The 25,035-nt window shown below is 41.0% G+C and overlaps 2 protein-coding genes and 1 pseudogene across 4 annotated transcripts in view; 1 reads left to right on the plus strand and 2 right to left on the minus strand.

Annotated features, from left to right (window-relative positions):
• The window catches only part of LOC138918369 (phosphatidylinositol 3,4,5-trisphosphate 3-phosphatase TPTE2-like), a 444,167-nt gene that overhangs the window by 341,961 nt on the left and 77,171 nt on the right, over positions 1-25,035 (minus strand). The window lies entirely within an intron of this gene.
• Positions 1-25,035, plus strand: part of LOC138918376 (mitochondrial ornithine transporter 1-like) — a 153,476-nt gene that overhangs the window by 102,463 nt on the left and 25,978 nt on the right. The window contains exons 8-15 of one of the 3 annotated variants that reach the window (XR_011427704.1): positions 416-532; positions 1,510-1,577; positions 7,479-7,595; positions 8,573-8,640; positions 14,542-14,658; positions 15,636-15,703; positions 21,605-21,721; positions 22,699-22,766. The gene's annotated coding sequence lies outside the window, so the exon portion shown is untranslated. Of the gene's footprint in view, positions 1-415; positions 3,064-7,478; positions 8,526-8,572; positions 8,641-14,541; positions 14,659-15,635; positions 15,704-21,604; positions 21,722-22,698; positions 22,767-25,035 lie in introns of those variants that run through there. The other 2 variants (XR_011427705.1, XR_011427703.1) reach the window with 2 other exon arrangements.
• The window catches only part of LOC138918368 (phosphatidylinositol 3,4,5-trisphosphate 3-phosphatase TPTE2-like), a 156,949-nt pseudogene that overhangs the window by 92,459 nt on the left and 39,455 nt on the right, over positions 1-25,035 (minus strand).

Raw genomic sequence — 25,035 nt, forward strand, 5'->3', positions numbered from 1 at the left:
AATTAAAAGCATATATGATCAGACTCCTAGTGACTTCATAGAGTTACACTCTTGTTTGCAATTAGTTACAAGTAGTCTTCAAGTGGTAAACTGGTTGAACCCTAAAAACTTATGTGGATGTTAGTTATTTGGAAACTAGTATTTTAATCTTCCCTAGAAATAGGGCTTTCTATAGTTGTAACGAAGATCTTCGGCCGGTCAAAAAGCCTAATGAATGAAGATATTGAAATACAATTCTTCACTACTGAACCTTACTCTCACGTGTAATTGCATCGAGGTTGAATTTAGCTCAAAATTCAACTCCAGGTTGTAGGTACACATTTCCCCAGCTCCTCCTAATTTCCTGATCCTCAACACCCTCCACCACATCCTGACCCTTCATGTATCATGTATGTCTTTTCTGTTCCTCATACAGGGTTCAGATGACTGCAGGTCTGAGGCACGGGCTCCCTCCAGTATGACGGTGGCTTGGCATTCGGGACACCAGCTTTAGATGGTGGCAGAGCTCTGGAGGCTGACGAAAGGAGCCGAGGTCTGTTTAGCTCCATTCTCTTCTGCTGAGAGCTCCACTGCTCCCTCTCCACTGCTACCGTCTCCTTGCTCCAAATAGGATTCTCTCCTCTCCTGGCCCACTCTAGCAGAGTCTTACACACAGGCATTCTGAGAGTTTCCTCAAAGCTTTGGCTACTACTTTCTAAGGCTCACAAACAAACCGTGAGTAAGAAGTCTCCCTCTTCTGACTCCTCCTTCCTTTGGCCACCTAGGCCCAACAGGAAAGAAAGTTACCTACAGAAGCTTATAGTCTCTTATGGAAACCTGTTGTTGCCATCGATGCCCCCCATACCTTTCACCACTCAGATCACTCATGTCAACTCACCCCATCTTGTCACTGTTGCCAGACGACATTCGGGAAGAATCCATAACCCTGCCATAGAGTAAAAACCATGTACAAAAAATAGAGTCAGACATTTTGGAAGATAATCAGGTTCTTTTTCCCAACAGAATTGCAGCACACAAAAAGTAAAGTCACGAGGAAACACGACAGAAACAAAAGCATCCGTTTCAGGGTCCAGCACTGGAACCTCTGACACAGTTTCCGGGTTCTGTATGTGCGTGTGTGCGTGTCTGTGTGTCCCTGTGTGTATCCACTGGAAAGAGAATGAAGGGAACAAGGGAGACATAGCATTCATGATTACACCTCCTTCCTTCTTCACCATTTTGTTTCTCCTTCATGCACTCTGGAATCAATTTGGGAAACGTGAGAGGGATCTGAGTGTGTCGGGATGGGGAGGTGCATCCAAGTAAGAGCTAACACAGAGATATAGATAGAAAGAGAATACACAAGAACAATGAACACACAGTGTCAGGGCCTAGTCCCTGGTTGTTATCTGGTAGGAAAGAAACAAGTAGGAAGGTCAACGATGACCAAATGATGATTAAAAGATTTTCTGACCTGCGTGAAGACCATGCGTTTACAATGATTCTTTTTCTTTTTCTTTATCTCTACAGTCCTCTCAGAAAACGTTATCTGGTTATATTATCCAAAATCAAGACTTTTCACCTCAAAACTGGCTTGGGTAATCTTTTCTCTATTTATCTTTTTCTTCATCTACAAAATAAGACACTTGCAAAATGCACTTTGAGTCTGTCACCTTCACAGTATCATGCTAATATTCAGCATTGCACAAATATTATTGATTTTTGGACAGCCTGCACTCTTCACCAAATTCTTTCAAATTTCATTAACTCTGTATCTGGCAACAATATACATTAGTACGTATATCTTAAAGTTCAAATACACTTAAAGGTTCTCATCAAAGTAACACACCCTGATAATTTCCAGAGAAATCATGGGTTCCTATCAAGACGCCAAATGGTACGGCATGTTGCATCCTCCTCCCAAAACTTCAGAAGTCTAAGGAACTATGCATTCCCAGAAATAACAAGAGTGACAACCCTGGGAAATGACAGAGGCCTGAAGGCTGTCTCTTAATTGGTGGGTAGCCTGGGGTTAGGGGCAGTGGGTGGCAGCCTTGAGGGGCTCAGTGTGAGGGAAAATTTTAAGGACCGTTCTTGCCTCTCCCCTGAGTTGCTTGGAAGCGATCACTTTCCTTTCTCAGCAGAAACAAGTAGCAACCACCCAGATGTAGCTAGGATAAAATTAGAGTAGCATTAGGTTAGCTGATGAAAGCAGGGAAGGGCTGAACAATCCTTGATCCTTCACTCCTCCACCTCCTCCGTCTCCCAAGCCCCAGGTGACAACCTCAAATGCCTCCTCAAATGCCGCTTTCCCCAAGAGCTCAAAGGTGACAGATCCTGACCACAGGAGTTGAGTGGTCACAGTGTTTCACGGTTTCTGAGACTGTCTGCGCCTGGGGCCATCACCTGCCCTCATATTAAACTTACTTAGAAAAACACACCTTAGGTCCTAGGTCTCAACAAAGGTGACTATATAATACAGCACCCAAGAGAGGACACTTCTGAGAGTGAAAAGGACACACTATTAATAATTATTCTGAGATAACAGCCACAGACTGAGATGGTCCCAAGCAAAACGTTAGCCCTTCTCTAATACAAGATGCCAGACAGAGTAGCCAACAGCCACAAGGAATGAAAGCTCACAAGTCAAAACAATTACATACCTGAGGAGTACAACGACTGAAAAAGAAATACAACAAAGTGAGCAACATAGACCATTTGAAGTAGAACTACTGGAACATACTGGAACATAAGCATGACAAATACACTTAAAGATACAAGGGAAGATGTTAGTAGCACGAAGTGACAATGAGAAAGCATAAGGAAAACCTCATGAGGAAATAGGTGTAAAAGGACGATTGTTAAAGACTTAAGTCATGGGATAAATAGCAGTGTGGATACATGAGAACAGCAAATTATTTAGACATGGAAAATGACATTGAGAAACTCTCCCAGGAAACAGAATAAAACAATAAAGTGAGAGAATATTTAAAAGAACAGCAGTGTGATATGGTGGGTAAAAAAAGACATCTAACATCTGAAATAAATGAAATCCAAGACAACTAAGATGGAAAAAAAAGAAAACAGAGAAGAGGTAATATTCAAAAACTAATGAAGATAAATTTCACAAAGTTAAAGAAGGAAGTAAAAAATTATCTGTAAAGGATCCATGGAAATGAAGAGAAAATTCTAAAAGCTTCCAAAAAGAGCAAAGAAAATAAGAACAGACTGACACGATCTCTCTCTAGAGCAAACAGAACACATCTTGTTTGAGAGCACACAAGTGACATTTATGAAAACAGACAACATATTTGGACATAAACAAAGCATTAAAAACGTGCACGGGAGCAATATCATATAGATTTTCTCTGACCGTATCGCAACTGCAACAGCTTTTTAAAAGTCAACATAATATCAAAGAAGAAAAAAGTTGAAGGACTGACATGAGCCAATGTCAAAATTCACTATAAAGCTACAGCAATCAAGACAGTGTGGTACTGGTGAAAGAACAGACAAATGGACCAAAGGAGCAGAACAGAGAGCCTAGAAATAGATGCCCGTTAACATACTCCACCGTTCTTTGACAAAGGAGCACAGACCATACAATGGAGCAAAGACAGTCTTATCAACGAATGGTGCTGGAAGAACTGGACATCCACGTGCGAGACAGTGAACGTGCACATGGCCCTTTACACCTTTACAAAACGGAAATCAAAATGCATTATAGACCCACATGTCAAAAGCAAAACTCTAGAATTCCTAGAAGACAGTAACACGGAAGAAAACCGAGATGACCTCTTTATAAACATGACTTTCTAGATGTGACAGCAAAATCAAGATCATGAAAGGAATAACTGATAAGCTGGATTTCATTAACATTTTAAACTGCTGCTCCACAAGACACAATGTCAAGAGGATAAAATCACAAGCCACAGACTGGGAGAAAATATTTGCAAAAGGCACAGTTGATAAAGGAATAACAAATATACAAATACGCAAAGAAATCTTAAAACTAAACAACAAGAACACACACAACCAGATTAAAAAATGGGGCAAACAACTTAACAGACATCTGGCCAAAGAAGACATAAAAATGGCAACTAAGAGTATGAGACGATGCTCCACATCATATGGCTCCAGGGAAATGCAAATTGAACAACAATGAGATACCACTACACACCTGTTAGAATAGTCAAAATATGGAACACTAACAACAGCAATTGCTGACAAGCATGTGGAGCATTGGAGACACTCATTCAGTATGGGTGGCAAGGCAAAACGGAACAGCCACTCTGGAAGGCAGTTTAGGGGTTTCTTACAAAACCAAGCATAACCCTTAACGTACGATCCAGCTTAAAATACGCTCCTTAGTATTTACCCAAAGGAGTTCAAAACTTACACGCAGATGAAAACCTGCACACAAATGTTGATAGCAGCTTTACTCGTAATCGCCAAAAAGCGGAAGCAACCAAGATGTCCTGCACCAGATGAACGGATAAACAAACCGTGGTACATCTAGTCAACGGCATATTATTCAGCGCTAAAAAGCATCGAGCTATCAAGCTGTGAAAAGAAACCTTACATGCATGTTACTTTGTGAAAGAAGCCAATCTGAAAAGGTTGCATACTGTATGAGGCCAACTATATGACATTCTGGACGTGGCAAAATTGGGGCGACAGGAAGAGATCGGTGGTTGCCAGGAGTTGGCGGGGAGAAGGATGAATAGGCGGAGCACAAAGGATTTTTAGGGCAGTGAAAATACTCCATCGTTATGAAACTCTAATGACGGATTCATGTCATTCTACTTTTATCCAAACCCATAGAATGTATGACACCAAGAGTGAGTCGCAATGTAAACCATAAATCAGATAATATTCTATTATGGCTTTCATTTTCCAATTCTGGTAATCGTATTATGGTTACGGAAGTGAAAATTTTCTGATTTTGATCACTGTGCTGTGGTTAGGTGTCCCTGAAGGTAGAAAAATAAAACTGAAATATTCAGGAGTAAAGGGTATGTGGTCTGCATTTTCTCTCTAATGATTCAGGAATAGAGCCTAAGTGTGTAGGAAGGTGTGTGTCACGTGTGTGTCTATCAAACATCTTCTGCCTCAACTCACATTAAAATCAGGTCTAGATACAGGTATATTGAGAGAGAGAGCTCTTTCTATGTGTATATCTATATCTAAACGTATTTTCTTTCTCTCTCTCTCTTTCTATATATCTATAGATAGATAGATAGATAGATAGATTTATGTCTATATACCTACATATCCATATGATGGGAGTAACAAAGGAAATGTGACAAAATGTTAACAATTGGAAAAGTAAGTAAAGGGTATACTGGAGCTTTTGGAACCATTTGCGAGAAATTTCTGTATGTGTTGGAATATTGTTCAGTCTTAAAAAGAAATGAAATTCGGACACACGCTGCAACATGGATTGACTTTGAGGGCATTGTGCTAAATGAAATAACTAGTCACAAGAAGACAAATTTTGCATGATTCCACTGACATGACATACCTAGAGTAGTCAAACTCACAGAGACAGAAGGTAGAATGGTGGTTGCCAAGAGCTTGGGAAAGGGGCAACGGGGAGAGTAGTTTAATGTGTACAGAGTTTCAGTTTTGCAAGACGAGAAGAGTTCTGCAGGTTGGCTGCACAACAATATGAAGGTACCTAACGCTACAGAATGGCACACTTAAAAATGCTGAAGATGATCAATTTTAGGTTACATGCATTTACCACAATTTAGAAATCTGCATAAGTTTCGAATTCTTACAATGGAAAAAGTGTTTCAAAAATAGCTCTCCTGGTGCTTGTTCTGGTGAAAATGAGATTGGGGAAAAAAGGAGATAGTACAAAAAAGCTGACGTTGCAAAACCAAAAATTTTCTGTCTCAACTCATCCTACTTTCAACCTATTCTCCCAAGGAAACTTGAAAGTGCATTTAGAACAATGCCCCTTATTGAGTCTATGTCTTGATTTGCTCTGTCAACCTCCTGACTAAAGACTCAAAGGGCTATCTTCACTGTGTCTCTCCAAACTCTGTCTGGAGTCGGCTCCCTGTTTTGTGGTCAGCTCTCACTCTTCTCAGCATTCACGTGGGAGAGGGAACATCGAGCTGCACAGACTCTCCAGCCCTTAAAAGCCCATATAGCGGCAGAGACAACATACCCTCTCCTCATCCCAGACATCACCCCTAAAGATGTCCACATACCTGGGAATGCACAGTCTAGGAGTGCATCTCTAGAAAAGCCTACCTCTCTAGAAAGCTACAGTTGGTACGTCTACGGTTCACGATTGGAGTTTGTATTGTTTGCAGAGCCTCAAGCATGACCCCTCATTGCCTTGCCAGTGCTACTAGGATTGAGCCAAAACCATTCAGCAGAGCCTACAATGCCCTTCAAAATCTGGCCCTGCCAGCCCTCATCCTTGTGGAGCACCTCTCTCCCCTCAATCCTGTTCTCCAGTCCTGACCTCCTTTTATTTCCTCCCAAGAGCCATATGCCTTCCAACACTGCTCAATGACGTCAGAAAAAGAAGTGAGAGGTATAAGGACTGGACAGGAAAAATGAAAATTATCGCTGTGTTCAGATGACATGACTAAGTACACGGAAAATTTTTGTTCCATCTAATAAGCACTTAAATGGTATTTATTACGTGCCAGACATCGTCCTAAGTGTTTAACACTTATTTGGTCCTCATAACAAATCATCACGGAGCCTGGAGAGTTGTTCTATGTTAACGTAAACACCAAGAAATGCAACAACCTGTCATTTGAGATTTCCTACATGGGACAGTGATGTGACCCACTTATTTGAACAAGGATTCTGTGAATCTAAGAATATGATAAACATGACTAACATCTAAGAATATGATAAACATGACTTAGCTCAGTGGATCCGAAATTTTAGAAAAGATCTTAGAATCATTGTCCAGAATACTCCGCATTCCCATGGATAATGCCGCGTCTGCATTTCACTCATTCTCTCTCTCTCTCTCTCTGAGTATATACGTCACCTTTTGTTGGTGGTTCCATCACAGACTACTTCTGTCAGTTCATCGGGGTCATTTCTAAAGAATTAAAAGCATATATGATCAGACTCCTAGTGACTTCATAGAGTTACACTCTTGTTTGCAATTAGTTACAAGTAGTCTTCAAGTGGTAAACTGGTTGAACCCTAAAAACTTATGTGGATGTTAGTTATTTGGAAACTAGTATTTTAATCTTCCCTAGAAATAGGGCTTTCTATAGTTGTAACGAAGATCTTCGGCCGGTCAAAAAGCCTAATGAATGAAGATATTGAAATACAATTCTTCACTACTGAACCTTACTCTCACGTGTAATTGCATCGAGGTTGAATTTAGCTCAAAATTCAACTCCAGGTTGTAGGTACACATTTCCCCAGCTCCTCCTAATTTCCTGATCCTCAACACCCTCCACCACATCCTGACCCTTCATGTATCATGTATGTCTTTTCTGTTCCTCATACAGGGTTCAGATGACTGCAGGTCTGAGGCACGGGCTCCCTCCAGTATGACGGTGGCTTGGCATTCGGGACACCAGCTTTAGATGGTGGCAGAGCTCTGGAGGCTGACGAAAGGAGCCGAGGTCTGTTTAGCTCCATTCTCTTCTGCTGAGAGCTCCACTGCTCCCTCTCCACTGCTACCGTCTCCTTGCTCCAAATAGGATTCTCTCCTCTCCTGGCCCACTCTAGCAGAGTCTTACACACAGGCATTCTGAGAGTTTCCTCAAAGCTTTGGCTACTACTTTCTAAGGCTCACAAACAAACCGTGAGTAAGAAGTCTCCCTCTTCTGACTCCTCCTTCCTTTGGCCACCTAGGCCCAACAGGAAAGAAAGTTACCTACAGAAGCTTATAGTCTCTTATGGAAACCTGTTGTTGCCATCGATGCCCCCCATACCTTTCACCACTCAGATCACTCATGTCAACTCACCCCATCTTGTCACTGTTGCCAGACGACATTCGGGAAGAATCCATAACCCTGCCATAGAGTAAAAACCATGTACAAAAAATAGAGTCAGACATTTTGGAAGATAATCAGGTTCTTTTTCCCAACAGAATTGCAGCACACAAAAAGTAAAGTCACGAGGAAACACGACAGAAACAAAAGCATCCGTTTCAGGGTCCAGCACTGGAACCTCTGACACAGTTTCCGGGTTCTGTATGTGCGTGTGTGCGTGTCTGTGTGTCCCTGTGTGTATCCACTGGAAAGAGAATGAAGGGAACAAGGGAGACATAGCATTCATGATTACACCTCCTTCCTTCTTCACCATTTTGTTTCTCCTTCATGCACTCTGGAATCAATTTGGGAAACGTGAGAGGGATCTGAGTGTGTCGGGATGGGGAGGTGCATCCAAGTAAGAGCTAACACAGAGATATAGATAGAAAGAGAATACACAAGAACAATGAACACACAGTGTCAGGGCCTAGTCCCTGGTTGTTATCTGGTAGGAAAGAAACAAGTAGGAAGGTCAACGATGACCAAATGATGATTAAAAGATTTTCTGACCTGCGTGAAGACCATGCGTTTACAATGATTCTTTTTCTTTTTCTTTATCTCTACAGTCCTCTCAGAAAACGTTATCTGGTTATATTATCCAAAATCAAGACTTTTCACCTCAAAACTGGCTTGGGTAATCTTTTCTCTATTTATCTTTTTCTTCATCTACAAAATAAGACACTTGCAAAATGCACTTTGAGTCTGTCACCTTCACAGTATCATGCTAATATTCAGCATTGCACAAATATTATTGATTTTTGGACAGCCTGCACTCTTCACCAAATTCTTTCAAATTTCATTAACTCTGTATCTGGCAACAATATACATTAGTACGTATATCTTAAAGTTCAAATACACTTAAAGGTTCTCATCAAAGTAACACACCCTGATAATTTCCAGAGAAATCATGGGTTCCTATCAAGACGCCAAATGGTACGGCATGTTGCATCCTCCTCCCAAAACTTCAGAAGTCTAAGGAACTATGCATTCCCAGAAATAACAAGAGTGACAACCCTGGGAAATGACAGAGGCCTGAAGGCTGTCTCTTAATTGGTGGGTAGCCTGGGGTTAGGGGCAGTGGGTGGCAGCCTTGAGGGGCTCAGTGTGAGGGAAAATTTTAAGGACCGTTCTTGCCTCTCCCCTGAGTTGCTTGGAAGCGATCACTTTCCTTTCTCAGCAGAAACAAGTAGCAACCACCCAGATGTAGCTAGGATAAAATTAGAGTAGCATTAGGTTAGCTGATGAAAGCAGGGAAGGGCTGAACAATCCTTGATCCTTCACTCCTCCACCTCCTCCGTCTCCCAAGCCCCAGGTGACAACCTCAAATGCCTCCTCAAATGCCGCTTTCCCCAAGAGCTCAAAGGTGACAGATCCTGACCACAGGAGTTGAGTAGTCACAGTGTTTCACGGTTTCTGAGACTGTCTGCGCCTGGGGCCATCACCTGCCCTCATATTAAACTTACTTAGAAAAACACACCTTAGGTCCTAGGTCTCAACAAAGGTGACTATATAATACAGCACCCAAGAGAGGACACTTCTGAGAGTGAAAAGGACACACTATTAATAATTATTCTGAGATAACAGCCACAGACTGAGATGGTCCCAAGCAAAACGTTAGCCCTTCTCTAATACAAGATGCCAGACAGAGTAGCCAACAGCCACAAGGAATGAAAGCTCACAAGTCAAAACAATTACATACCTGAGGAGTACAACGACTGAAAAAGAAATACAACAAAGTGAGCAACATAGACCATTTGAAGTAGAACTACTGGAACATACTGGAACATAAGCATGACAAATACACTTAAAGATACAAGGGAAGATGTTAGTAGCACGAAGTGACAATGAGAAAGCATAAGGAAAACCTCATGAGGAAATAGGTGTAAAAGGACGATTGTTAAAGACTTAAGTCATGGGATAAATAGCAGTGTGGATACATGAGAACAGCAAATTATTTAGACATGGAAAATGACATTGAGAAACTCTCCCAGGAAACAGAATAAAACAATAAAGTGAGAGAATATTTAAAAGAACAGCAGTGTGATATGGTGGGTAAAAAAAGACATCTAACATCTGAAATAAATGAAATCCAAGACAACTAAGATGAAAAAAAAAGAAAACAGAGAAGAGGTAATATTCAAAAACTAATGAAGATAAATTTCACAAAGTTAAAGAAGGAAGTAAAAAATTATCTGTAAAGGATCCATGGAAATGAAGAGAAAATTCTAAAAGCTTCCAAAAAGAGCAAAGAAAATAAGAACAGACTGACACGATCTCTCTCTAGAGCAAACAGAACACATCTTGTTTGAGAGCACACAAGTGACATTTATGAAAACAGACAACATATTTGGACATAAACAAAGCATTAAAAACGTGCACGGGAGCAATATCATATAGATTTTCTCTGACCGTATCGCAACTGCAACAGCTTTTTAAAAGTCAACATAATATCAAAGAAGAAAAAAGTTGAAGGACTGACATGAGCCAATGTCAAAATTCACTATAAAGCTACAGCAATCAAGACAGTGTGGTACTGGTGAAAGAACAGACAAATGGACCAAAGGAGCAGAACAGAGAGCCTAGAAATAGATGCCCGTTAACATACTCCACCGTTCTTTGACAAAGGAGCACAGACCATACAATGGAGCAAAGACAGTCTTATCAACGAATGGTGCTGGAAGAACTGGACATCCACGTGCGAGACAGTGAACGTGCACATGGCCCTTTACACCTTTACAAAACGGAAATCAAAATGCATTATAGACCCACATGTCAAAAGCAAAACTCTAGAATTCCTAGAAGACAGTAACACGGAAGAAAACCGAGATGACCTCTTTAGAAACATGACTTTCTAGATGTGACAGCAAAATCAAGATCATGAAAGGAATAACTGATAAGCTGGATTTCATTAACATTTTAAACTGCTGCTCCACAAGACACAATGTCAAGAGGATAAAATCACAAGCCACAGACTGGGAGAAAATATTTGCAAAAGGCACAGTTGATAAAGGAATAACAAATATACAAATACGCAAAGAAATCTTAAAACTAAACAACAAGAACACACACAACCAGATTAAAAAATGGGGCAAACAACTTAACAGACATCTGGCCAAAGAAGACATAAAAATGGCAACTAAGAGTATGAGACGATGCTCCACATCATATGGCTCCAGGGAAATGCAAATTGAACAACAATGAGATACCACTACACACCTGTTAGAATAGTCAAAATATGGAACACTAACAACAGCAATTGCTGACAAGCATGTGGAGCATTGGAGACACTCATTCAGTATGGGTGGCAAGGCAAAACGGAACAGCCACTCTGGAAGGCAGTTTAGGGGTTTCTTACAAAACCAAGCATAACCCTTAACGTACGATCCAGCTTAACATACGCTCCTTAGTATTTACCCAAAGGAGTTCAAAACTTACACGCAGATGAAAACCTGCACACAAATGTTGATAGCAGCTTTACTCGTAATCGCCAAAAAGCGGAAGCAACCAAGATGTCCTGCACCAGATGAACGGATAAACAAACCGTGGTACATCTAGTCAACGGCATATTATTCAGCGCTAAAAAGCATCGAGCTATCAAGCTGTGAAAAGAAACCTTACATGCATGTTACTTTGTGAAAGAAGCCAATCTGAAAAGGTTGCATACTGTATGAGGCCAACTATATGACATTCTGGACGTGGCAAAATTGGGGCGACAGGAAGAGATCGGTGGTTGCCAGGAGTTGGCGGGGAGAAGGATGAATAGGCGGAGCACAAAGGATTTTTAGGGCAGTGAAAATACTCCATCGTTATGAAACTCTAATGACAGATTCATGTCATTCTACTTTTATCCAAACCCATAGAATGTATGACACCAACAGTGAGTCGCAATGTAAACCATAAATCAGATAATATTCTATTATGGCTTTCATTTTCCAATTCTGGTAATCGTATTATGGTTACGGAAGTGAAAATTTTCTGATTTTGATCACTGTGCTGTGGTTAGGTGTCCCTGAAGGTAGAAAAATAAAACTGAAATATTCAGGAGTAAAGGGTATGTGGTCTGCATTTTCTCTCTAATGATTCAGGAATAGAGCCTAAGTGTGTAGGAAGGTGTGTGTCACGTGTGTGTCTATCAAACATCTTCTGCCTCAACTCACATTAAAATCAGGTCTAGATACAGGTATATTGAGAGAGAGAGCTCTTTCTATGTGTATATCTATATCTAAACGTATTTTCTTTCTCTCTCTCTCTTTCTATATATCTATAGATAGATAGATAGATAGATAGATTTATGTCTATATACCTACATATCCATATGATGGGAGTAACAAAGGAAATGTGACAAAATGTTAACAATTGGAAAAGTAAGTAAAGGGTATACTGGAGCTTTTGGAACCATTTGCGAGAAATTTCTGTATGTGTTGGAATATTGTTCAGTCTTAAAAAGAAATGAAATTCGGACACACGCTGCAACATGGATTGACTTTGAGGGCATTGTGCTAAATGAAATAACTAGTCACAAGAAGACAAATTTTGCATGATTCCACTGACATGACATACCTAGAGTAGTCAAACTCACAGAGACAGAAGGTAGAATGGTGGTTGCCAAGAGCTTGGGAAAGGGGCAACGGGGAGAGTAGTTTAATGTGTACAGAGTTTCAGTTTTGCAAGACGAGAAGAGTTCTGCAGGTTGGCTGCACAACAATATGAAGGTACCTAACGCTACAGAATGGCACACTTAAAAATGCTGAAGATGATCTATTTTAGGTTACATGCATTTACCACAATTTAGAAATCTGCATAAGTTTCGAATTCTTACAATGGAAAAAGTGTTTCAAAAATAGCTCTCCTGGTGCTTGTTCTGGTGAAAATGAGATTGGGGAAAAAAGGAGATAGTACAAAAAAGCTGACGTTGCAAAACCAAAAATTTTCTGTCTCAACTCATCCTACTTTCAACCTATTCTCCCAAGGAAACTTGAAAGTGCATTTAGAACAATGCCCCTTATTGAGTCTATGTCTTGATTTGCTCTGTCAACCTCCTGACTAAAGACTCAAAGGGCTATCTTCACTGGGTCTCTCCACACTCTGTCTGGAGTCGGCTCCCTGTTTTGTGGTCAGCTCTCACTCTTCTCAGCATTCACGTGGGAGAGGGAACATCGAGCTGCACAGACTCTCCAGCCCTTAAAAGCCCATATAGCGGCAGAGACAACATACCCTCTCCTCATCCCAGACATCACCCCTAAAGATGTCCACATACCTGGGAATGCACAGTCTAGGAGTGCATCTCTAGAAAAGCCTACCTCTCTAGAAAGCTACAGTTGGTACGTCTACGGTTCACGATTGGAGTTTGTATTGTTTGCAGAGCCTCAAGCATGACCCCTCATTGCCTTGCCAGTGCTACTAGGATTGAGCCAAAACCATTCAGCAGAGCCTACAATGCCCTTCAAAATCTGGCCCTGCCAGCCCTCATCCTTGTGGAGCACCTCTCTCCCCTCAATCCTGTTCTCCAGTCCTGACCTCCTTTTATTTCCTCCCAAGAGCCATATGCCTTCCAACACTGCTCAATGACGTCAGAAAAAGAAGTGAGAGGTATAAGGACTGGACAGGAAAAATGAAAATTATCGCTGTGTTCAGATGACATGACTAAGTACACGGAAAATTTTTGTTCCATCTAATAAGCACTTAAATGGTATTTATTACGTGCCAGACATCGTCCTAAGTGTTTAACACTTATTTGGTCCTCATAACAAATCATCACGGAGCCTGGAGAGTTGTTCTATGTTAACGTAAACACCAAGAAATGCAACAACCTGTCATTTGAGATTTCCTACATGGGACAGTGATGTGACCCACTTATTTGAACAAGGATTCTGTGAATCTAAGAATATGATAAACATGACTAACATCTAAGAATATGATAAACATGACTTAGCTCAGTGGATCCGAAATTTTAGAAAAGATCTTAGAATCATTGTCCAGAATACTCCGCATTCCCATGGATAATGCCGCGTCTGCATTTCACTCATTCTCTCTCTCTCTCTCTCTGAGTATATACGTCACCTTTTGTTGGTGGTTCCATCACAGACTACTTCTGTCAGTTCATCGGGGTCATTTCTAAAGAATTAAAAGCATATATGATCAGACTCCTAGTGACTTCATAGAGTTACACTCTTGTTTGCAATTAGTTACAAGTAGTCTTCAAGTGGTAAACTGGTTGAACCCTAAAAACTTATGTGGATGTTAGTTATTTGGAAACTAGTATTTTAATCTTCCCTAGAAATAGGGCTTTCTATAGTTGTAACGAAGATCTTCGGCCGGTCAAAAAGCCTAATGAATGAAGATATTGAAATACAATTCTTCACTACTGAACCTTACTCTCACGTGTAATTGCATCGAGGTTGAATTTAGCTCAAAATTCAACTCCAGGTTGTAGGTACACATTTCCCCAGCTCCTCCTAATTTCCTGATCCTCAACACCCTCCACCACATCCTGACCCTTCATGTATCATGTATGTCTTTTCTGTTCCTCATACAGGGTTCAGATGACTGCAGGTCTGAGGCACGGGCTCCCTCCAGTATGACGGTGGCTTGGCATTCGGGACACCAGCTTTAGATGGTGGCAGAGCTCTGGAGGCTGACGAAAGGAGCCGAGGTCTGTTTAGCTCCATTCTCTTCTGCTGAGAGCTCCACTGCTCCCTCTCCACTGCTACCGTCTCCTTGCTCCAAATAGGATTCTCTCCTCTCCTGGCCCACTCTAGCAGAGTCTTACACACAGGCATTCTGAGAGTTTCCTCAAAGCTTTGGCTACTACTTTCTAAGGCTCACAAACAAACCGTGAGTAAGAAGTCTCCCTCTTCTGACTCCTCCTTCCTTTGGCCACCTAGGCCCAACAGGAAAGAAAGTTACCTACAGAAGCTTATAGTCTCTTATGGAAACCTGTTGTTGCCATCGATGCCCCCCATACCTTTCACCACTCAGATCACTCATGTCAACTCACCCCATCTTGTCACTGTTGCCAGACGACATTCGGGAAGAATCCATAACCCTGCCATAGAGTAAAAACCATGTACAAAAAATAGAGTCAGACATTTTGGAAGATAATCAGGTTCTTTTTCCCAACAGAATTGCAGCACACAAAAAGTAAAGTCACGAGGAAACACGACAGAAACAAAAGCATCCGTTTCAGGGTCCAGCACTGGAACCTCTGACACAGTTTCCGGGTTCTGTATGTGCGTGTGTGCGTGTCTGTGTGTCCCTGTGTGTATCCACTGGAAAGAGAATGAAGGGAACAAGGGAGACATAGCATTCATGATTACACCTCCTTCCTTCTTCACCATTTTGTTTCTCCTTCATGCACTCTGGAATCAATTTGGGAAACGTGAGAGGGATCTGAGTGTGTCGGGATGGGGAGGTGCATCCAAGTAAGAGCTAACACAGAGATATAGATAGAAAGAGAATACACAAGAACAATGAACACACAGTGTCAGGGCCTAGTCCCTGGTTGTTATCTGGTAGGAAAGAAACAAGTAGGAAGGTCAACGATGACCAAATGATGATTAAAAGATTTTCTGACCTGCGTGAAGACCATGCGTTTACAATGATTCTTTTTCTTTTTCTTTTTCTCTACAGTCCTCTCAGAAAACGTTATCTGGTTATATTATCCAAAATCAAGACTTTTCACCTCAAAACTGGCTTGGGTAATCTTTTCTCTATTTATCTTTTTCTTCATCTACAAAATAAGACACTTGCAAAATGCACTTTGAGTCTGTCACCTTCACAGTATCATGCTAATATTCAGCATTGCACAAATATTATTGATTTTTGGACAGCCTGCACTCTTCACCAAATTCTTTCAAATTTCATTAACTCTGTATCTGGCAACAATATACATTAGTACGTATATCTTAAAGTTCAAATACACTTAAAGGTTCTCATCAAAGTAACACACCCTGATAATTTCCAGAGAAATCATGGGTTCCTATCAAGACGCCAAATGGTACGGCATGTTGCATCCTCCTCCCAAAACTTCAGAAGTCTAAGGAACTATGCATTCCCAGAAATAACAAGAGTGACAACCCTGGGAAATGACAGAGGCCTGAAGGCTGTCTCTTAATTGGTGGGTAGCCTGGGGTTAGGGGCAGTGGGTGGCAGCCTTGAGGGGCTCAGTGTGAGGGAAAATTTTAAGGACCGTTCTTGCCTCTCCCCTGAGTTGCTTGGAAGCGATCACTTTCCTTTCTCAGCAGAAACAAGTAGCAACCACCCAGATGTAGCTAGGATAAAATTAGAGTAGCATTAGGTTAGCTGATGAAAGCAGGGAAGGGCTGAACAATCCTTGATCCTTCACTCCTCCACCTCCTCCGTCTCCCAAGCCCCAGGTGACAACCTCAAATGCCTCCTCAAATGCCGCTTTCCCCAAGAGCTCAAAGGTGACAGATCCTGACCACAGGAGTTGAGTGGTCACAGTGTTTCACGGTTTCTGAGACTGTCTGCGCCTGGGGCCATCACCTGCCCTCATATTAAACTTACTTAGAAAAACACACCTTAGGTCCTAGGTCTCAACAAAGGTGACTATATAATACAGCACCCAAGAGAGGACACTTCTGAGAGTGAAAAGGACACACTATTAATAATTATTCTGAGATAACAGCCACAGACTGAGATGGTCCCAAGCAAAACGTTAGCCCTTCTCTAATACAAGATGCCAGACAGAGTAGCCAACAGCCACAAGGAATGAAAGCTCACAAGTCAAAACAATTACATACCTGAGGAGTACAACGACTGAAAAAGAAATACAACAAAGTGAGCAACATAGACCATTTGAAGTAGAACTACTGGAACATACTGGAACATAAGCATGACAAATACACTTAAAGATACAAGGGAAGATGTTAGTAGCACGAAGTGACAATGAGAAAGCATAAGGAAAACCTCATGAGGAAATAGGTGTAAAAGGACGATTGTTAAAGACTTAAGTCATGGGATAAATAGCAGTGTGGATACATGAGAACAGCAAATTATTTAGACATGGAAAATGACATTGAGAAACTCTCCCAGGAAACAGAATAAAACAATAAAGTGAGAGAATATTTAAAAGAACAGCAGTGTGATATGGTGGGTAAAAAAAGACATCTAACATCTGAAATAAATGAAATCCAAGACAACTAAGATGAAAAAAAAAGAAAACAGAGAAGAGGTAATATTCAAAAACTAATGAAGATAAATTTCACAAAGTTAAAGAAGGAAGTAAAAAATTATCTGTAAAGGATCCATGGAAATGAAGAGAAAATTCTAAAAGCTTCCAAAAAGAGCAAAGAAAATAAGAACAGACTGACACGATCTCTCTCTAGAGCAAACAGAACACATCTTGTTTGAGAGCACACAAGTGACATTTATGAAAACAGACAACATATTTGGACATAAACAAAGCATTAAAAACGTGCACGGGAGCAATATCATATAGATTTTCTCTGACCGTATCGCAACTGCAACAGCTTTTTAAAAGTCAACATAATATCAAAGAAGAAAAAAGTTGAAGGACTGACATGAGCCAATGTCAAAATTCACTATAAAGCTACAGCAATCAAGACAGTGTGGTACTGGTGAAAGAACAGACAAATGGACCAAAGGAGCAGAACAGAGAGCCTAGAAATAGATGCCCGTTAACATACTCCACCGTTCTTTGACAAAGGAGCACAGACCATACAATGGAGCAAAGACAGTCTTATCAACGAATGGTGCTGGAAGAACTGGACATCCACGTGCGAGACAGTGAACGTGCACATGGCCCTTTACACCTTTACAAAACGGAAATCAAAATGCATTATAGACCCACATGTCAAAAGCAAAACTCTAGAATTCCTAGAAGACAGTAACACGGAAGAAAACCGAGATGACCTCTTTAGAAACATGACTTTCTAGATGTGACAGCAAAATCAAGATCATGAAAGGAATAACTGATAAGCTGGATTTCATTAACATTTTAAACTGCTGCTCCACAAGACACAATGTCAAGAGGATAAAATCACAAGCCACAGACTGGGAGAAAATATTTGCAAAAGGCACAGTTGATAAAGGAATAACAAATATACAAATACGCAAAGAAATCTTAAAACTAAACAACAAGAACACACACAACCAGATTAAAAAATGGGGCAAACAACTTAACAGACATCTGGCCAAAGAAGACATAAAAATGGCAACTAAGAGTATGAGACGATGCTCCACATCATATGGCTCCAGGGAAATGCAAATTGAACAACAATGAGATACCACTACACACCTGTTAGAATAGTCAAAATATGGAACACTAACAACAGCAATTGCTGACAAGCATGTGGAGCATTGGAGACACTCATTCAGTATGGGTGGCAAGGCAAAACGGAACAGCCACTCTGGAAGGCAGTTTAGGGGTTTCTTACAAAACCAAGCATAACCCTTAACGTACGATCCAGCTTAACATACGCTCCTTAGTATTTACCCAAAGGAGTTCAAAACTTACACGCAGATGAAAACCTGCACACAAATGTTGATAGCAGCTTTACTCGTAATCGCCAAAAAGCGGAAGCAACCAAGATGTCCTGCACCAGATGAACGGATAAACAAACCGTGGTACATCTAGTCAACGGCATATTATTCAGCGCTAAAAAGCATCGAGCTATCAAGCTGTGAAAAGAAACCTTACATGCATGTTACTTTGTGAAAGAAGCCAATCTGAAAAGGTTGCATACTGTATGAGGCCAACTATATGACATTCTGGACGTGGCAAAATTGGGGCGACAGGAAGAGATCGGTGGTTGCCAGGAGTTGGCGGGGAGAAGGATGAATAGGCGGAGCACAAAGGATTTTTAGGGCAGTGAAAATACTCCATCGTTATGAAACTCTAATGACAGATTCATGTCATTCTACTTTTATCCAAACCCATAGAATGTATGACACCAACAGTGAGTCGCAATGTAAACCATAAATCAGATAATATTCTATTATGGCTTTCATTTTCCAATTCTGGTAATCGTATTATGGTTACGGAAGTGAAAATTTTCTGATTTTGATCACTGTGCTGTGGTTAGGTGTCCCTGAAGGTAGAAAAATAAAACTGAAATATTCAGGAGTAAAGGGTATGTGGTCTGCATTTTCTCTCTAATGATTCAGGAATAGAGCCTAAGTGTGTAGGAAGGTGTGTGTCACGTGTGTGTCTATCAAACATCTTCTGCCTCAACTCACATTAAAATCAGGTCTAGATACAGGTATATTGAGAGAGAGAGCTCTTTCTATGTGTATATCTATATCTAAACGTATTTTCTTTCTCTCTCTCTCTTTCTATATATCTATAGATAGATAGATAGATAGATAGATTTATGTCTATATACCTACATATCCATATGATGGGAGTAACAAAGGAAATGTGACAAAATGTTAACAATTGGAAAAGTAAGTAAAGGGTATACTGGAGCTTTTGGAACCATTTGCGAGAAATTTCTGTATGTGTTGGAATATTGTTCAGTCTTAAAAAGAAATGAAATTCGGACACACGCTGCAACATGGATTGACTTTGAGGGCATTGTGCTAAATGAAATAACTAGTCACAAGAAGACAAATTTTGCATGATTCCACTGACATGACATACCTAGAGTAGTCAAACTCACAGAGACAGAAGGTAGAATGGTGGTTGCCAAGAGCTTGGGAAAGGGGCAACGGGGAGAGTAGTTTAATGTGTACAGAGTTTCAGTTTTGCAAGACGAGAAGAGTTCTGCAGGTTGGCTGCACAACAATATGAAGGTACCTAACGCTACAGAATGGCACACTTAAAAATGCTGAAGATGATCTATTTTAGGTTACATGCATTTACCACAATTTAGAAATCTGCATAAGTTTCGAATTCTTACAATGGAAAAAGTGTTTCAAAAATAGCTCTCCTGGTGCTTGTTCTGGTGAAAATGAGATTGGGGAAAAAAGGAGATAGTACAAAAAAGCTGACGTTGCAAAACCAAAAATTTTCTGTCTCAACTCATCCTACTTTCAACCTATTCTCCCAAGGAAACTTGAAAGTGCATTTAGAACAATGCCCCTTATTGAGTCTATGTCTTGATTTGCTCTGTCAACCTCCTGACTAAAGACTCAAAGGGCTATCTTCACTGTGTCTCTCCAAACTCTGTCTGGAGTCGGCTCCCTGTTTTGTGGTCAGCTCTCACTCTTCTCAGCATTCACGTGGGAGAGGGAACATCGAGCTGCACAGACTCTCCAGCCCTTAAAAGCCCATATAGCGGCAGAGACAACATACCCTCTCCTCATCCCAGACATCACCCCTAAAGATGTCCACATACCTGGGAATGCACAGTCTAGGAGTGCATCTCTAGAAAAGCCTACCTCTCTAGAAAGCTACAGTTGGTACGTCTACGGTTCACGATTGGAGTTTGTATTGTTTGCAGAGCCTCAAGCATGACCCCTCATTGCCTTGCCAGTGCTACTAGGATTGAGCCAAAACCATTCAGCAGAGCCTACAATGCCCTTCAAAATCTGGCCCTGCCAGCCCTCATCCTTGTGGAGCACCTCTCTCCCCTCAATCCTGTTCTCCAGTCCTGACCTCCTTTTATTTCCTCCCAAGAGCCATATGCCTTCCAACACTGCTCAATGACGTCAGAAAAAGAAGTGAGAGGTATAAGGACTGGACAGGAAAAATGAAAATTATCGCTGTGTTCAGATGACATGACTAAGTACACGGAAAATTTTTGTTCCATCTAATAAGCACTTAAATGGTATTTATTACGTGCCAGACATCGTCCTAAGTGTTTAACACTTATTTGGTCCTCATAACAAATCATCACGGAGCCTGGAGAGTTGTTCTATGTTAACGTAAACACCAAGAAATGCAACAACCTGTCATTTGAGATTTCCTACATGGGACAGTGATGTGACCCACTTATTTGAACAAGGATTCTGTGAATCTAAGAATATGATAAACATGACTAACATCTAAGAATATGATAAACATGACTTAGCTCAGTGGATCCGAAATTTTAGAAAAGATCTTAGAATCATTGTCCAGAATACTCCGCATTCCCATGGATAATGCCGCGTCTGCATTTCACTCATTCTCTCTCTCTCTCTCTCTGAGTATATACGTCACCTTTTGTTGGTGGTTCCATCACAGACTACTTCTGTCAGTTCATCGGGGTCATTTCTAAAGAATTAAAAGCATATATGATCAGACTCCTAGTGACTTCATAGAGTTACACTCTTGTTTGCAATTAGTTACAAGTAGTCTTCAAGTGGTAAACTGGTTGAACCCTAAAAACTTATGTGGATGTTAGTTATTTGGAAACTAGTATTTTAATCTTCCCTAGAAATAGGGCTTTCTATAGTTGTAACGAAGATCTTCGGCCGGTCAAAAAGCCTAATGAATGAAGATATTGAAATACAATTCTTCACTACTGAACCTTACTCTCACGTGTAATTGCATCGAGGTTGAATTTAGCTCAAAATTCAACTCCAGGTTGTAGGTACACATTTCCCCAGCTCCTCCTAATTTCCTGATCCTCAACACCCTCCACCACATCCTGACCCTTCATGTATCATGTATGTCTTTTCTGTTCCTCATACAGGGTTCAGATGACTGCAGGTCTGAGGCACGGGCTCCCTCCAGTATGACGGTGGCTTGGCATTCGGGACACCAGCTTTAGATGGTGGCAGAGCTCTGGAGGCTGACGAAAGGAGCCGAGGTCTGTTTAGCTCCATTCTCTTCTGCTGAGAGCTCCACTGCTCCCTCTCCACTGCTACCGTCTCCTTGCTCCAAATAGGATTCTCTCCTCTCCTGGCCCACTCTAGCAGAGTCTTACACACAGGCATTCTGAGAGTTTCCTCAAAGCTTTGGCTACTACTTTCTAAGGCTCACAAACAAACCGTGAGTAAGAAGTCTCCCTCTTCTGACTCCTCCTTCCTTTGGCCACCTAGGCCCAACAGGAAAGAAAGTTACCTACAGAAGCTTATAGTCTCTTATGGAAACCTGTTGTTGCCATCGATGCCCCCCATACCTTTCACCACTCAGATCACTCATGTCAACTCACCCCATCTTGTCACTGTTGCCAGACGACATTCGGGAAGAATCCATAACCCTGCCATAGAGTAAAAACCATGTACAAAAAATAGAGTCAGACATTTTGGAAGATAATCAGGTTCTTTTTCCCAACAGAATTGCAGCACACAAAAAGTAAAGTCACGAGGAAACACGACAGAAACAAAAGCATCCGTTTCAGGGTCCAGCACTGGAACCTCTGACACAGTTTCCGGGTTCTGTATGTGCGTGTGTGCGTGTCTGTGTGTCCCTGTGTGTATCCACTGGAAAGAGAATGAAGGGAACAAGGGAGACATAGCATTCATGATTACACCTCCTTCCTTCTTCACCATTTTGTTTCTCCTTCATGCACTCTGGAATCAATTTGGGAAACGTGAGAGGGATCTGAGTGTGTCGGGATGGGGAGGTGCATCCAAGTAAGAGCTAACACAGAGATATAGATAGAAAGAGAATACACAAGAACAATGAACACACAGTGTCAGGGCCTAGTCCCTGGTTGTTATCTGGTAGGAAAGAAACAAGTAGGAAGGTCAACGATGACCAAATGATGATTAAAAGATTTTCTGACCTGCGTGAAGACCATGCGTTTACAATGATTCTTTTTCTTTTTCTTTTTCTCTACAGTCCTCTCAGAAAACGTTATCTGGTTATATTATCCAAAATCAAGACTTTTCACCTCAAAACTGGCTTGGGTAATCTTTTCTCTATTTATCTTTTTCTTCATCTACAAAATAAGACACTTGCAAAATGCACTTTGAGTCTGTCACCTTCACAGTATCATGCTAATATTCAGCATTGCACAAATATTATTGATTTTTGGACAGCCTGCACTCTTCACCAAATTCTTTCAAATTTCATTAACTCTGTATCTGGCAACAATATACATTAGTACGTATATCTTAAAGTTCAAATACACTTAAAGGTTCTCATCAAAGTAACACACCCTGATAATTTCCAGAGAAATCATGGGTTCCTATCAAGACACCAAATGGTACGGCATGTTGCATCCTCCTCCCAAAACTTCAGAAGTCTAAGGAACTATGCATTCCCAGAAATAACAAGAGTGACAACCCTGGGAAATGACAGAGGCCTGAAGGCTGTCTCTTAATTGGTGGGTAGCCTGGGGTTAGGGGCAGTGGGTGGCAGCCTTGAGGGGCTCAGTGTGAGGGAAAATTTTAAGGACCGTTCTTGCCTCTCCCCTGAGTTGCTTGGAAGCGATCACTTTCCTTTCTCAGCAGAAACAAGTAGCAACCACCCAGATGTAGCTAGGATAAAATTAGAGTAGCATTAGGTTAGCTGATGAAAGCAGGGAAGGGCTGAACAATCCTTGATCCTTCACTCCTCCACCTCCTCCGTCTCCCAAGCCCCAGGTGACAACCTCAAATGCCTCCTCAAATGCCGCTTTCCCCAAGAGCTCAAAGGTGACAGATCCTGACCACAGGAGTTGAGTGGTCACAGTGTTTCACGGTTTCTGAGACTGTCTGCGCCTGGGGCCATCACCTGCCCTCATATTAAACTTACTTAGAAAAACACACCTTAGGTCCTAGGTCTCAACAAAGGTGACTATATAATACAGCACCCAAGAGAGGACACTTCTGAGAGTGAAAAGGACACACTATTAATAATTATTCTGAGATAACAGCCACAGACTGAGATGGTCCCAAGCAAAACGTTAGCCCTTCTCTAATACAAGATGCCAGACAGAGTAGCCAACAGCCACAAGGAATGAAAGCTCACAAGTCAAAACAATTACATACCTGAGGAGTACAACGACTGAAAAAGAAATACAACAAAGTGAGCAACATAGACCATTTGAAGTAGAACTACTGGAACATACTGGAACATAAGCATGACAAATACACTTAAAGATACAAGGGAAGATGTTAGTAGCACGAAGTGACAATGAGAAAGCATAAGGAAAACCTCATGAGGAAATAGGTGTAAAAGGACGATTGTTAAAGACTTAAGTCATGGGATAAATAGCAGTGTGGATACATGAGAACAGCAAATTATTTAGACATGGAAAATGACATTGAGAAACTCTCCCAGGAAACAGAATAAAACAATAAAGTGAGAGAATATTTAAAAGAACAGCAGTGTGATATGGTGGGTAAAAAAAGACATCTAACATCTGAAATAAATGAAATCCAAGACAACTAAGATGAAAAAAAAAGAAAACAGAGAAGAGGTAATATTCAAAAACTAATGAAGATAAATTTCACAAAGTTAAAGAAGGAAGTAAAAAATTATCTGTAAAGGATCCATGGAAATGAAGAGAAAATTCTAAAAGCTTCCAAAAAGAGCAAAGAAAATAAGAACAGACTGACACGATCTCTCTCTAGAGCAAACAGAACACATCTTGTTTGAGAGCACACAAGTGACATTTATGAAAACAGACAACATATTTGGACATAAACAAAGCATTAAAAACGTGCACGGGAGCAATATCATATAGATTTTCTCTGACCGTATCGCAACTGCAACAGCTTTTTAAAAGTCAACATAATATCAAAGAAGAAAAAAGTTGAAGGACTGACATGAGCCAATGTCAAAATTCACTATAAAGCTACAGCAATCAAGACAGTGTGGTACTGGTGAAAGAACAGACAAATGGACCAAAGGAGCAGAACAGAGAGCCTAGAAATAGATGCCCGTTAACATACTCCACCGTTCTTTGACAAAGGAGCACAGACCATACAATGGAGCAAAGACAGTCTTATCAACGAATGGTGCTGGAAGAACTGGACATCCACGTGCGAGACAGTGAACGTGCACATGGCCCTTTACACCTTTACAAAACGGAAATCAAAATGCATTATAGACCCACATGTCAAAAGCAAAACTCTAGAATTCCTAGAAGACAGTAACACGGAAGAAAACCGAGATGACCTCTTTAGAAACATGACTTTCTAGATGTGACAGCAAAATCAAGATCATGAAAGGAATAACTGATAAGCTGGA

Source organism: Equus caballus, chromosome 17 (assembly GCF_041296265.1).
Source record: "Equus caballus isolate H_3958 breed thoroughbred chromosome 17, TB-T2T, whole genome shotgun sequence".
Lineage (NCBI taxonomy): Eukaryota > Metazoa > Chordata > Mammalia > Perissodactyla > Equidae > Equus > Equus caballus.